This window comes from Equus caballus, chromosome 27 (genome assembly GCF_041296265.1).
Source record: "Equus caballus isolate H_3958 breed thoroughbred chromosome 27, TB-T2T, whole genome shotgun sequence".
NCBI classification, from domain to species: Eukaryota; Metazoa; Chordata; class Mammalia; order Perissodactyla; family Equidae; genus Equus; species Equus caballus.
In genome coordinates this window covers 26,129,865-26,143,087 of record NC_091710.1, presented here as the reverse complement: position 1 = coordinate 26,143,087, position 13,223 = coordinate 26,129,865, and positions in this window count along the sequence as shown.

The following is a 13,223-nucleotide window of genomic DNA, read 5'->3' as shown; positions in this document are numbered from 1 at the left end:
AAATGAGTCCCACGTTGTGAAAACCCAGTGTGTAAAAATTCAAACATCAGGCAGTGCTTCAGCAAGGAGGAGCTGCAGCAAAGGACCCAGGTCTGATGTAGCAATGAGGGAAAATCAGATGGAAGGAAACAGTTGACAGTGGACGAGGGCAGCCACATGCAATAGGGCGACATGCTGAGGACCTGCCAAGGAGAGGTCACAAAGCAAAGGGGTGTGTGGGATGTTTTACGATTATTAGATATCTTTAGGATTTTCATGGCACAAATGATTCCTTCAATGGTAAACTTCTGCAATATGTTTCTCCATTTGTATACATCACTAAGGGGCTGGGGCAGGGCAGGGAAATTAGCATTTACAAGGCTTAGGGGCCACATTACCAAATGGTGAACAATCAAATGGGTAGACTGGAGTATCATGGCTGCTTCCAAAATATAAGCCAAGAGAAGCAATTTACAGGCAACTTGTGGGAAACAGCATATTGCATAAAATGAGTTACATCTGCACCAGCTTGACCTTGGGACATGCCTATTTTGATTTATCTGAGCGGAGGTCATTCATCGCAGCTACAAAATCCCAGAGCTGAGGCACTAAGCAAGGTCACCAGAAAGATGCCAGGGTGAGCACACTGGAACAAAACTGAGAAGAACAGTGCAATGGAAAATTAAGTTTAAATCCCAGCCACTGAACTGTTTCCAAAGGCCCGTCTGTTCCAGGGTACAGGAAATGTGGTGTGGAAACTGGCCTTGGCTGACTGGGGCTGCTGCCCAGGGGCTTGCTGAAGTGTGCTGGAACCAGAGGTCGTGCCCACAGTCATCAGTGCTGACAGACAAGCATTGGAAACAGTGACGTTATGGCTGCGAAGGGTTAAAACATGAAGGGCATTTCTGTTACGAAGCCTTTTCCCTGCAGGCATTCCCTGAAATGTCCCTACAAAGTCCTAATGAGGGGGAAGAACTGGAGTTGACAGCTAGTTCATCTCTGGCCACACACGTGGTATTTCCTCCCTCGGCGTCAACACTCAAGTTTTCCCACCAATCTAAGGTCCTCAATTTTCCCTTCCGTCTTAGTAAATCACCCATGCCGCCTTCAACTTTCTCTGCCTTTCTTGTTGTAAGATGCCTCAAATCCTTTTTTGGAAGCAGACTCCTGGATATAAAATATAAAGCCTTGTCAGGAGCCTTGTTGCTGTCCCTGGGGAATATGCTCTCTAGCGACACTCTGTGGAGGGTTAAGTGCTCTTTCTCGAGTCAGGGAAGCAGGTGTCATGGTGCCCAGTGAGGCTGCTGTCTGTCCACTGCATGACACTGGTATTCGGATGTGGTGTTTCCCAAACCCGGAAGTTACTGTCACGATTATCTCCCCAAAGCAAAATCACATGTGCCCCTGACGAGTTGAAGCAGGTCTTCACCGAACTGTCCTAATTCGCTTATCTTCTCCTCAGGGAAGCCACTCTAGTCAGCGGTTCCCTCCCAACTCCTAATCACTATATTTTTTATTTTTTTGTTTCCTTCATCAAGTATGTCTTAAAGTCTGAGTTTCCTGAAAAGGAAAACCTGAGGCAAGGACTTGGGTGTAGATTGTTTATTTGGCAAGTGATCCCAGGAAGCAGAAGTGAGAAAGAGGGAAAAGAGGAAAAGGCAGTATAAATATGTATTTTCATGGTCCCTGATGTAGGCAAAAGGGAACTTGATTCCACTCAGACTCCCGAGAAGATGAGAAGAGGTTGGAACACAGCCTAGGGCTGTCTACCTTAAACACTGGAGACTGGAGCATTCCCCACCAGTTCCTGGTGTCCCCTGATTGTTGAAGATTGCCCCTGGAAGCATGAATTGCCCCTCACTGCTGGCCAAGGAGCTCCTGAAAGGTATCTGAGAAAACCCTGGGGCAGAATGAGGGAGACACAGGATGCAGGCTGGAAGTGGGACACTAGGAGCTCCAAGAAAGTCTGAACTCAAATGAAATTGTCTACCACGGATATGAGCTGAAATGAGAGGAGCACCAAAAGGATATATCATGGGCACCAGAGTGTCTCCTACAGCACTTATTAAGAGATGTCCACTTACTTACTGTCTCTCTCACCCCACTAGAGAGCAGAGACCCCTCCATGAGAGCCGAGACCACCTATATGACCCCAAAGAGCCCAGAATAAACCTTTGTGAGAATTAGAAACTGGCACTGCACCCACCCCTACTCAGGTGGTCACAGCTTCTCAAGCACAAGACTCAGCCAGAGGAGCTCATCGTAAATGTAACTGCCTGCTCGGCTCCTCGTTGAGCGCCCCTGTGCAAGGCAATACCCACACACGCACAAAAGGAGCCTTGAGGATTTCTTGTCTTATTGACTGGAGTAACCGCTTTACCTAGGACAATAACTGCGGCACACAAATGCTCAACACATTCTGTTGGATGAAAGAGTTTATCACCTTGGCAATACCTTTACGTGAATTGTAAGGTTCATAATGTTTTGCATCCTTTGAACATCAAAAGTAGATTCCTTCTCCAGATTTCTGGTGGCCACATGGAAAGGAGCTGTGTTTTCTGACCTCAGGGTCTTCTGGCTCACCGTCCAGGCTCCAGGGAAGGATGAAGTCTGCCATGAATGGCCCAGGAGGCCATAGTCCTCCACTTCAGGCTGCAGTTGGTGTTGGCCTAAATAATCTGAATTTGAACATGTTTCCAAAATACCCAGTTCTGCACACACACTCCCACCCCTCACTCACTTTTAGTGCTATTTTACAAATAGGTACGCCCTCTCACGACCACCTAACTTTGATTATATTTCTTGCAAAATCCTAGCTCTGGCTTTATCACTTAGGTAGCGTTTCGCCCATCCTGCTCCGAGTTGTTTTGTAATGATAACTCTTATTAACTTACAATGAATGGCACACCCCAACTCATAACACTCAGCTTTAAAAAAAAAATTCAGACTCTTTTCCTGACCACAGGGCGGAGACCGTAGCACAGTTTTGTGTTAAGGGTGAAAGTTGGATTTCACCCACCACAAAAACAAAGAAAAGGCTCTGTATTCTCTATCCTTATTTGTGACTGTTCCTTGAATTTTCTTAAACCTGAAAAGTAGACAAGAGTTGCAGATACTCTCCTGGGACCTGAGAGACATGGGGTATATTTGCTAACATACAAGGCAGCCCTAAGGCTGTCAGGTGCACACAGGGGTCTTGAGCTCACAAATGCATGTGCACACACATAACCTCATAAAGAAATCATCAGGAGTCACAGTGTCTGATTATACACCATGACCTGAAAATTAGGTCACAATTACAGACAGAACTCTGGGCCTTTAGTCTGATCCCAAATGATCATGTGAGGGCTAGAAGCGAGCCTTGCAGATAAATTTATTTGAAGAGATGTGAAAGGCTATTTTCAGTTTTGTACAAGAATTCTAGGTCTTCAATACCCCTCCCCCTCCGCCCAGTTTTAGAAGATACTTGTTTATGGAAAAAGAGTAGCTCAGTTTATAGAGGCTTAATGAATTCTGCTCTTCTCAGAGAAAGCAAAAAGGATATTAGGAAGTGTCATGGGTCAAATTGTGTCCCCCAAAAGATATGCTGAATACCCCTCCCCCAGTACCTCAGTAAACTTATTTGGAAATATGGTCCTTGCAGATGTAATAAGTTAAGATAAGGTCATACCGGAATAGGGTAGACTCTTAGTTCAATATGGCTAGTGTCCTTATAAGAAAGTAGAACACTATACGAAGACACAGAGACAAACAGGAAGAAGATGGCCATGCGACAATGAAAGCAAAGATTAGAATGATACATATACAAGCCAAGGATTGCCAAGAATTGCCGGAATCTAAGAAGACTCAGGGAAGGATTCTCCCATAAAGCCACTGGAGAGAGCATGGCCCTGCCAACACCTTGATTTCAGACTTCTAGCCCCCAGAACTGTGATACAATAAATTTCTGTTGTTTCAAGCCACCCAGTTCGTGGTACTTGATTATGACTCTAGGAAACTAATACAGGGAGCAAACTAGGATAGCAAAGGAAGTAGATCCCATTAGAGCTCTAGAAGTGTAAACCTCACCACCCCCACTGCCCACAGAGTGTACACTGGGCTTCTGGACGTGCTGGACATGTTGCAGTGAGCAAGGAGGACCCTCTGGGAAATTCTGCTCAGTGACCAGAACATTTCGGCTACATTACCAGTCTGCACGCAGAAGAAGTGAATGGCTCTCTAGATACGAAGTAGGATTCCTATGGAACTGGGAGATGCAGCCCTCCATCACCTCGAGGTTTTCAGATCTATGAGGAAAACAAGATCTAGGTGTCATTGGGACTTAGATAAGATTGGAAAACTATGTTTTTTCAAAAACATAGCCCATTTTCTCAGAGAACCTCTGGAGATTACTATGGAGCAACAAGGAGAAGAAGAAAAAGAAGCAGGAGGAGGAGAAGTAGGAAGAGGTGGAGGAGAAAGGGGAGGGAAGGGGATGGGGAGGGGATATGGAGGGGGAAGAAGAAAAAAGTGGAGGAGGAGGAGGAAGCTGAGAAGGAGAAGGAGGAGCGAGGAGAAGTGGAGGAGGGGAGAGAGGAGCAGAGAGGGAGAAGGGGAGGAGGAAGATAAGCAGTACAAGGCAAGATTTCAAAGAGCAAGGGACAAGGCTCCCATCTTAACTCCTCTTTCTCTTTCATCCTCAACATTCAATTTATCTCCAGATATGCATTTTTGAACCCACCAACTTTCTCTCTTCCCTCAACCACAGCGCTCATTCAGAACCTCACACCCTTTCATCATGATTACTGTTATAACCTTTACCAGCCTCTTAACCCACCTCTACACAGCTACTGGAGTGAGCATGTAACTCCCCCATTCAAAGCCCTTCCCTAGCCTCCTATGGCTCACAGGTAAGATCAAGACTGAACTCCTTAACATAGTACTCCGGGGCCTCCAAAATCATCCTTCAATCCACACTTCCTGTATTATCTTGTACCCCTCACTGCATAGCATCCTAAACTCCAGCCCAATTCACTTATACACCTTGGTTTTTCATTATGTTTGCCTTTTTCCCCTTCTTGGAATGTCCTTTCTCCTTTCTACCCTATGAACTTCTACTCATTGTCATAGATCCTGCACAAATATCACCTCCTTTGTAAAGTCTTCAATTGCCTACCCCTACCCAGCTATGGCAGAGTAAATTTTTCCCTCTTCTGTACTCCCACATAACTTCAAAAACAGCACCTACCGCACTGAATTGTGGTTATCTGGCTATGGGACAGTTTGCCCCGGTAGACTGGATGTTCCATGAGCACCTTATTCAACCACAGTGTCTCAAGGCCTGGCATCATGTCTGAAATGTGGAAGGTTCTTAATAAATGTTGAAAAAATGAAGGATGCATGAATGAGAATAACATATTCCAAGTACAGCTTACCCCCATGGTCCCCACTAGCTGGCCAGATGTGCTCCATCTGTCTTCATTTCCCAAACCCATAAGAGAAGTTCACCCGATTCTCAGATAACACTGCCATCTCCTTCTCTGTACCTCTGCACAGGGCTCTCATCAAGTTCAGGGTTGGCTTAAGTCTAGGAAAATAAATAGGCCTCCCTTTAAACACAATAGAGCCAGCTAATTTATATGAAAAGGAGATTCCAGACCTCCTGCTTCCTGGACTGAGCAGAGAGAATGTGATGAAGAGGTCCAACATGAGTTACTGCGTTCAGCCTGGCCTCTCTCTAACATCAGGGCCTTCTGGTCCTTTGACAAAGGTTTATGTTCTAAGTCATTAAGGTTTTCTGCCAAAACACAATGTGTTTCTCTTTAAGGGCCGTTGTTCCCGCTCAGAAGTTTCTTAATCAGAAACAGTGACTAACTGTTAAATTCCAAATAAAGGAAATAAAATTAAATGTCCCAATTGCTTTTTGCTGATTTGAGCTTTGGTTTCATTTTATTATTTTTTTTACAAGCTTTAGGCTTATGGAGGAACTCCCCAATGCCCAACTCCCCACTCTGTTGTTGAGGGAGAAAGGTGTAAGGCCCAATGTGACGTGTGAGTTATAGTTTCTCTAAACCATATGCACACATTGATGAACAGAAATGAAAAGTGCCAACATTTAAAACTAGCATACCTAGGCTGTGGTTGGGAGGCTGCTGTGGACCCCTATGGTCCTAAGTGTTCGGGGTATTTCTAAAGCCAAAGAGACAAGAAGGCAAGTTCAGGAGGCAAGAAGTAGATTCTACCATCTTCCACCTCTTTGAATGAATTCCGGCTGCATTTCCTATTTATGAAAGGCTACTGCAATTGGCCTCCTTGATCCAATCATGGAAATACATGGAATACGGCCATTCAGGTACAATCTAGAGAAAAGTCCAGAGAAGAAAGAAACAATAAGAATTAGAGGAGCCAGGTAAAGAGACTTAGAATCCTGAATGTTAGGACCAGAGAACATCTATTTCGTTGTCCATGTTGTACAAATAAGGAGAGTAGGCCCTAGCGAGACCTGGACTTTTTTAAAGGGATAAAATTCTTCCACACCATCTTAACTCCAGTGGATGAAGGAAAGCATGAAACAGCAGAGCAGGTCAGTGTCGAAAACTTAGTCCAGTTCCTGGCACAAAGTAAGCAAGAAATATTTGATAAAATAATGTTACACAATAGTTCACACAGGGGATAAAATAACTCAATAGTTGCACGGTCCAGATAACTCCTCACAAAGAAAGTCTGGATTTATTAACTTTATTTTGAACTTATTCCAAACTTCTATAAGTTTGGACATTAGTTATAACAAAAGATCTCCGTATACGCTTTGCCCAGACTCATCAATTTTTAATGTTTGCCACGTTTGTGTTCTCTATCTACCTATACAAACACACACGTTATTTTTTCTGAAACATTTGTTAGTAGATTTCTTTGGGCCTGTTTTCCTGTATTACTTCAATGTATATTTCTTTAGAATAAGGACATTCTCTTACAGTTATCAAATCCGAGAAATTTAACATTCACACAACACTTTTATCTAATCCACAGTTCATTTTCAAATTTCATCATTGTCTTAATAATGTCCTTTATGGCATTTTCCCCACATAGGATCCAATCCAGGATCACATCTTACACTTAAATGTCATGTCTTTTTAGTCTACTTTAATCTGAACAGTTCCTCAGCTTTGCTTGACCTTTCATGACATTGACATTGTTGAAGACTGCAGCCCAGTTCTTTTACAGAATGCTCCTCTTTTTGGATCAGCCTGATGTTTCCCTGTGGTTAGATTCAAGCCATGCCCTTTTGGCTGGAACACCACAGGAGTGACATACTCTTCTCAGGGAATCACATCTGGAGGAACACTAAGTCTGTGTGCCACTTATTGATCATGTTAATTTTGATCAATGACTTCTCTGCTATAGAGTTATTAGTTTTCCTTTTATAATTAGTAAGTAATTTGCAAGGAGACTTTCAGAACATGTAAATATTCTATTCTCCATCAATCCCCACAATGAATTTAGCAACCAGTAAATTTTTTGCCTTTTACTCATTGGGTTATAATCCATTGCCAATCTTATTAATTTTCGTGCTCAAATTATCCCAGGTTTGGCCAGAAGAACCCTGTCAAGCTTTCCTTTGTCCTTCTGGCATGTACCTATTCTTTTTCCTTGAGCTCTGTTTTACTTTTTGGCAGTATAAGATGTTCCAGGATCCTCTTGTGTCTTCCCTGCCCAATCCCTGCAATCAGCCTTTATCCCAGGATTCCTGGTTCCTTTAAGTGAGAAACGATATTTAAAAATCAAGACCTTGGGGCCAGCCCAGTGGTGCAGCAATTAAGTTCACACCTTCTGCTTTGGTGGCCCCAGGTTGGTCAGTTTGGATCCCACGTGTGGACCTACGCACCACTTGTCAAGCCATGCTGTCGCAGGCATCCCACATATAAAGTAGAGGAAGATGGGCACGGATGTTAGTTCAGGGCCAGTCTTCCTCAGCAAAAAGAGGAGGATTGGCAGCAGATGTTAGCTCAGGGCTAAAAAAAAAAAAAAGAAAAGAAAACAAATCAAGACCTATATGCCAGATGTGGTCAATGTTTTCAGGATGACACTGCTTTAAGTTTCTATCAGCAGACAGAGCTGAAAATATACATTTTTGAAATTATCTGCTTATACTGATACCTCCAATCCAAACCAATTCTTGGGATACATTTCTTGTCTTTTACTATTTCTTATTTGTATTTCTCTACTTCAGAGTGAGAATCCTGGCTCACAAAGCAAATAATCAAAAACAGAAACAATATGTTCATTCATTTTTATAAACAAAATAGTTTTAAAAATGGCTGTATCCATACCACTACAGAAAAAAAATGACTAAGAAAAGTTCAAGATATGTTTGCAATTTTTCTGTAGATGAATATATACATATTTGTTTAGTTCTGGAAGTCTACGTGTGTGTGAATTTTTCCCCTATTTTTTTAAACCTTTCATTTTAAACTAAAACTGCTCAAAACAGATTTAAATCTTAGAGATTACAAGGCAAACACTTGTACTTAGGTTAAGAAAAAGAATTTTGCCAGCTACTCCAAAAGCCCCTCTATGTGGCCTTACCAATCACAGTTCCCTCCTTCTCTCCAAAACTATCCTGAAATTTATAGTAATCAGGTCTTTGCATTTTTTTCATGTTCAAACACCATGTGTTCATGCTTAGACACTTAGGTTTAATCTTATCAAAGAAAAAAATTTTGCTTGTCTTAAGTCTCATTTAATCTAAAAATTTCTCCTCTATCCCTTTCTTTTCTCTACAGTTCATCTGTGGAAGATCCCAGGCTATTAGACCTGTAGCGTTTTCACAGTCTGGATTTTGCAGAACTCAGGATGTCAGGTTTGATCCCCTTGGCAAGATTCTCGGTGGTATTGCATCATTTCATAGGGAACAGAGAATTCAGGGCATTCAATCTCTTTTGATATTAGCAGCCATTGATGTTCAATGCCCCCAGCCTTCTTTTCAGTATCTTTCTAGTCATTTCGATTATGTGAAACTCATTCTCTAGTATAATCCTTAGGAAGATAGAAAGTCTGGATATTTAGATGTGGTTTTTACATCCTTTATATGAATCAGAAGTCAGCTCGACTGCTTCTCTTTTATTTTTGTCCTCATCTCTGCCGCCACCCACACATAACACCAAGGAGATGACCTTGACTACCTTGGTGGTAGGAAATAAGCATTGCCTATAAGACTTCTCAGGAGAGGAAAGAGTTCTATAGCCAATGCCCCACAGAGCAGCCATCCTCATGAAGCTCTAGGAGTTAACGAAACCTAGGGACCTGGAGTAGGTAAATTGTTTTGGTTTGCTTACTTGTTTTTATTTATTAACATTTACTGAAATATAAAGGAATGCTTAACCCTAAGGAGAGAATCAGCCCTAGGTACAGTGCTCCAAAAGCTATTATAAAACTGGAAGATTCCTTAGATACAAGCTGCTCCAAATCCTTCCTTGACCAAGAAAGGATCTTATCTGATGGTGACTTCTCTAAGGCTGGCCCACTGGTTAGGGGCAGAACCAGAACTGGAAGCCAGGCCCCTATTGCCTAACTCAGCCTATTACCAAGGAGCACAGATTCTGCTTGTCTATCTTCCTTCTTTCCTTGCTTTCTCACCAAGAGGAGAAAACCAGGCTTCACAGGTCTTTAGCCACCAGGAAATGCTCTCAGGTCAGCTTTTAAATCAGGTGCTTTCTTTACTCATTAATTGTTTTTTTTAATAAACATTACTACATGCCAGGCACCTTGGCTAGCTGTGGCCATACAGTAATGAACAAACGGACAGAGTCCTACCCTCATGGAGATTATCCTAGTCCACTGAGGGAGATGAACAATAAGCAAGTGCTCCCCTAAATAAATATAATTACAGATGGCACTAAATGCCATATACCAAAAAAATAGAGCTCTATGAGAAAAAATAATAAAGGAGGAGGTTTCTTTAGAACAGGGATGAGAGAAGCCCTCTCTGATGGGCTGGTCATTTATACTGAGGCTGGAAGATGAGATGGCTGCTGGGCAAGAATAGGCTAATGTCATTCCTTTATTTCTTTAATGCACCTTTATTAAGTACATTCTTATGTGCAAATCACTGTGTTAGGTGTTAAGGATATACCAAGTTGACATGGTATGGTCCCTGCCGTAAATAAAACCTGTAGACTGGTAGTGGAAATAGATAAAGACAGCGATAATGAAAGAAAGTAAATACAAAGCCAAGAGGGAGAGGGTGACAGGCTGGGCTGGGGTTGGGGATGACCCACCTCAGGATTCTAGGTTAGTGTTGTGGAAGCAAGGAGACGTTTTAACTTTAATTCCAGTAACGTCATTGGCAAACAAATAAATAAAACAAAACAAAAAACAGTGAAGCTGTAGGAGTAGCAAATGGTCCAATCAGAAATCTCATCTCAGCAGATCCTGATAACAGAGGATCCAAATGCCACATGTCAGTTCACTGTAGTTAGACAGAATAAGGGTCATTTACTGCAACATCAAAGCAAAAGCTGGTGGAAGGGAGACTAAGCAAAGCAATCTTTCTGGTCCAACAAGCCATTTCTCATACAGGGATTAATAACATCTGGTCTGCGCTAATCTGCAAGCTGGCTTTCCTTCTCCTCTTTGGGTGCAGAATGATATTTGAAAAATATCTTACCGCATATCAGAAAGAACTACAGTTACCTGAAAACAGTAAGAATGGATCCTAGTGACTAGAGAGAACGAAAGTCACTGCCTGCTCAGTCTCCCCTCTTCCCTCTGAGTCATTCGTCTTTCGGATGCTCCTGGCCTCCCTTTACCCCTTCCTCTTCTCCCTTGGGGCCTCACCAAGTAGCCCAGGTTTGTTCTGGGCCGTGGGGAGTATGAGCACTCTCTTTTTTTCCACTGCAGGGGTTGCTGAATCCACTCCTCTGGGAAGGATGAAACTGAGCTTACCAACACCCACAAACCAGCTGTTGTAACATCAATCAGAATCTCTGGGGCCGTTTGAGTTATTAGACTCACTGACCAGGGTGTCAATGGTAGAACTGAAGAAGCACATGGATTAAGAAGAAGGTTTTTTCCTTCCATCCTCCCCACCTACATATACCTCCCTAGGGCTTCCTATCCTTACTAGGAGCGTAGGGTAGATGAAGAAGAATAAAAAAGTGAAATGAACAACTTAAAGGGGGAGCTCTATTTACCAAGTAGTGCATCAAGTGTTTCATATTTATACTTTCATGTAATTTTCAAAATGAATAAAGCCGACGGTTTATTTCCATTTTATAGACGAAGAAATAGAGGCTTCAAGGGTTCAAGTGAGGGCCTCATTTGAATGGGCTCAGGTCTTCTAGTCAGACAGTGCGTGCTCCTTTAATGGCACCAGGCTGTCTGCAAGCAACACACTCGGGGCTGTCTCTTCCAGTCATTATTCTTTTGAAAACCTACCACAAACTTAGCAGGGTTCATTGAAAGCCCATTGTCTAGCCCAGGTACTATTAGATCCATGTGAGATTTCCTGAAGCCCTTAGCTTGAAAGCCAGAGCTCAGTTTCCTGCCAAAAAAAGGTATCTGAGGATGACAGAGAAATGAGCTTCGGCTCAGCCCAGCCCAGGCTCCCGGGGCACCATGCCGCCTGCGTGCATGAGCGTGAGTGAGCACCTCGGCGGAGCACATGTGAGCAAGAAGAGCGTATTGTAAAGATGAGCTCCGTTTCCGCTTGTGTGCAAATCAGAAATGCCAGAGAATGTTTCCATAGTCTTCTATAATGTTCATTACAAAAGAGTCCTCAGATGGCAGATGGCAATTAGCTCACTGTGACCTATATAAATGTCGAACGTAAAACTATGGCCCCAGCAAAAATCTCAAAATAAATAACAACAGGAGGGATGAGATTCTCTTGTCATCAGTATTTACAGTGTACGCATTTGAGCTCTTCCGTTTTCAAGCCAGCACAGAAATGCTTTCATCCCAGTAGGGAATTCGATTAGCCAGAGCAATACAGGAAGTGGAGTCCCACAAGAATAGCTGGCACAAATGAAGAATGGCTCCCCCAAAAAGGCAGACCAGTGGCTGGCAAGGGTGGGATGGCTTTGGGGCATTTCTTAGCCCACATTTTAAGGGTTGATCTCCAGGTCTTCATCCTCATGGCCAGGTTTACTAAGACAAAAGCAAGGTTGGCTTCTCTGACTTCACACCTGGATAACCCAGAGCAGGGGCATGTTTACCATCAAAGGGAAGATTCCAGATCTTCAGAAATAAAGAATAAGTTATTCTTGTGTGAGGCTTAGAGGATCAACTTCTTCCTTATTTGAAATTCACAGGGTCTCTGCCAGTCAACTGCCAAACCTACTACGGAAAACTGCTCTCCATCATGATGTGTGTGTATCTGTATATGTGTGTGTGTGTGTGTGTATACACAATTTATATATATATATCTATATCTATTTTTATATATATATAAGTCTTTTTTTGACATACCAGTGTTTCTAACACAGCGCAATTTAAATCTGGTTTTCCAGATGAACAACTGGAAAAATTTTCAGTCAATCTGTTCAGTGAACTAAAATCAGCTTGTATTGCCTTGTTGGCTTTGTGGTATCATGATTCTGTTTGGATCTTTTGCCTGCATTTCTGAGGATCTAGATGGTTCTAGGAGCTATGCAGTCAAGCTGAAAAAACTACCCCTGGAGCTTGGGCAAAGGATTCACCAGGAAGCAACTGAATAAGCAGTGTGATCTACAAGTTCAAAGAGAGGGTGACTGTGTCATTTCCTTTCCAGACAGGACAATTCTGAGTGAAATGCTGTGTTATTAATAATTTCACCAAGGCAACAGGCATAAACTAGGGGTGTCCAGGGCAAAGAAGGTATAAGGTCACCTTATTGAAAGATGATTTATAAACACCACAAAAAAGCTTATTTAAAAAGTGCATGTATCTGTTGAACAAAAGTGTTCATTATAAGAAATAACCAAGGCAGAAAGGCAGTAGGATGGAGTAGAAAGAACTTTGTAATTTGACAGCACTTTGTTTTAAAACTGGCTCTTTCCTAACTAGCTATGTGACCTTAAGCCTCTAATTTCTCATTTGGAAAGTGAGAATAAAATACCTTGAAAAGCTGTCATCAGAATTAAATGAGATAAAAAATGTGAAGTGTCTAACACATTGCCTGGATAGAAATAGCACATAATAATTTTTATTTCTCCTTCTTAGGAACATACAGATCCTACTTCAAATCTGTTTCATTCCATTATTCCTTGGTTTTAAATCAACAACTA